Source organism: Vanellus vanellus, assembly GCF_965231255.1.
Source record: "Vanellus vanellus genome assembly, chromosome: 1".
NCBI lineage: Eukaryota > Metazoa > Chordata > Aves > Charadriiformes > Charadriidae > Vanellus > Vanellus vanellus.
In genome coordinates, this window is record NC_138905.1 from 123,134,293 (window position 1) to 123,137,223 (window position 2,931).

Below are 2,931 nucleotides of genomic sequence, written 5' to 3' on the forward strand. Positions count from 1 at the left end.
AAAGGCCTGTCATTAAAAACTGAGGAGAACTGGCAGTGCTTCTGGTGCATGCTGTCTGCCTGGAGACAGGTGTGAAACACCAGGGCACGTGTGAGATGGTTGGGTCAAAACAACACATCTGTTATAGGCATTGCAACAACTGCCTGATGCCTAGAATCTTACGGTTTTCCCTTGTTTTGGGATGCACACCGCATTAGTTACAGTCTATCTAAAACAAAGGATAAGGTAAACAACATGTATATACATCTGTATGCCACGCAAACATATGCACACATATACATGCATGCATTTATATAAAAATATAGAAAAGCACAGAGATACATAAATATTTTTTCCTAAATAATCAATGCAGCCACTCCAGGGCTGCGTTTGATATTTGACCTGCCCAGTGAAATATCAAACATAGCTGTGAACTGAGAGGTATATTGCCTTCCACTATAAATAGGCCCAACACACGCCAAACCTTTAAACAAAGTGTTACTTAGTGAAGGGGGTTATGGTCTTGGCCTGCTGTCAGAAGCAGAATATGCTAATCTTCACAATTTTATAGTTTCTCTTTCTTCGCATTAGTCCCTAGCACCTATCTGTGCATATGGCCACAACGCTGCTGTGCAGACTGGTGCGCCTCTAAATGTCACCCCGAAGACACTCCGAGGGGGTGGCACTTGCGCTGCTCCGCTGCCCTGTGGAAACAGCCTGCTGACGGCGGTGGCAAGATGTCAATATCGGGCATTAAAACCTGGTTAGGTGCAAACATGAAGCAGGGTATGACTTAGCTGCACCGTGACAGCGATGACACCAAAACTGTGGGCAATGTGTCAGGGACAGCCGGTGTGAAAAGCAAAGGGGGCTCATGTGCACCAGCGACAATAGGCCTGGTCAGTGGGTGCCTTCAACCCCCTCTAAGGAAAAGCCAAACCTTTTCCCCTCCATCCGCTGCAAATGCTCTGCTGCGGCCACCTCACTGAGGATGCCCCAGGGACCAGAGGTTGGGCCAGAGCCACATGCATGGTCCGGAGGTCTGAGTCGTGACAGGTTGTCACACTCTGCCTGGGCACGAACACCCCCAGCAGGGGTCCTTTTTACAGATTTTGTAGAGTGCTGCCCGTACACACCACACTGCAGCCACCTGAGAGACACTCTGACTGGCCCTATGGCTCTCCTCTGCCAGGGGAGATGAAGGCACCTGCACAAAGAATGTTTCTGAGCTCTGTACAGAAAGGATTATACAGTGTGATGCCATAGAAACTTATTTAAATAAATCTTGCTTATGTTATTAAAACCAGATTAACTAAACATTTAGAAAATCTCCTTTACTTCCGAATATTGGCTTATTTTTGGAATTAGTTTAATTTGGAGAATGAAAATTGATTAGACCTTTTGTAAAGTAATCCTTTAGGGATGTTTCCAATGCCACTTAATTTTTCCTGATGTCATATACATAACAGAGTGAGGGGAACCCATATACAATCTCAAAGCAGCTACATATCTTCACTCCCTGAGTCTCTTCTAGTAGAAAGGGGCTGATTCCTTTGAGCTGCTGAGTGGTTTAAAACCAAAATCAAATCTGCTTTTCTCCAACTCAGGAAAGAAAAGAAAAAAAGCTGCAGTAATTCCTGATCAGATTCAGAAAAACGTTAGTTTTGAGCTGCGCAAAAAGCAGCGCTGCTGGGAAAGCAGACCTGCCTGCGACTGCACTGCCACAGCTAAGAGAAACACAAATCACTGGTGTCCCGATCTCTCCTCTCCCTCCTTCTGACAGGAACAACGTGGGAAGCGTCTTCATTTGCTGTGTCTGTCCTGTCTTTCGTGATCCCATACCAAATTACATTTTACCTCCGCACGTAGCTTTACAACTACGAGGATAACATTCACTTCATGTTTAGTATTTCTTGATAATGAAACAAACCCCCTCTGAAAGATGTTATGTAGCAGCACCCCTAAATAGCTCAGGCTCATTTCAGATGGCTTGATTTTACAGTTGCTGGATGCTGACACGCAAACTCCTGCACTTATTCTCTGGGGTGCCACCGAGCCCCACAGCCAGCGAGGGGGTGAGGAGCCAGAGCAACGTCTCCTGCACAACTGTCTGCAGGCTTTAGGCGGGATGTGTGTCCACAGAAAAAGGCCCCTTTTGAGGATTTAATTTTGTATCAGTTGTGTTTGTCCAAATACTCCCATTTGCATTTGCCTGAGGAGGAGCTTTTGGGCTGTTTTATTTTTTTTAGTCGCTCTTGATTACCGAGTTGTTGGCACATTTGGTGTCCCGTAAAGAGGCAGGCAGCTGATCCTGGGCAAAGGCTGGCAAAGATGTGTCAGGTCTGTGTGGTAGGGAGGTTCGGCCTTCAAACTGGTCATTCTCACCAGTGCTAGCCTAGCTCTCATTTATCAGTGGGTGTGTGTTTGCCAGTTGCTAAATAAGTTATCTTCAACACGGTGAATCACCAAGTCAATGCTTTTATGTGTGTGTTCAGTGATATTTTTTATTTACTTCTTAAATTATGCAGGTGATGGGGAGCCTTCAGCTCAATCCAGAGACAAAACGAACAAGGGCTGCAAGTGCTGGAAAAAAAGCAAGAAATTGGGTTTCTTCTTTGGTGAGGCACATAAGCACAGAGCCAAACATGAGCGGATTTGCAGAGGGGCTTGTTATTACGTCTCCTTTCTTTTAACAGCATCTGGGAGATATGTACTTCCAGGTAAATGGTGGGGGAGCAGTCTTGGAGCCCCTCCAGTCCCAGCTTTTACCACCTCGCTGGATAGCATACACAGGTTGTCGGTAGCACTGGGGAAAATTGGGGTTATGGGTCAGGTGGAGCTACACTTCTCTCCTTCATCCTGCGAAAACATCATCAGCAAAACAGTGCGGAAGAAGTCAGCTTCCCTCACGTGTCTGTGGTTTCTGTTGCTTCCCAGGAACTTTAACAGAAC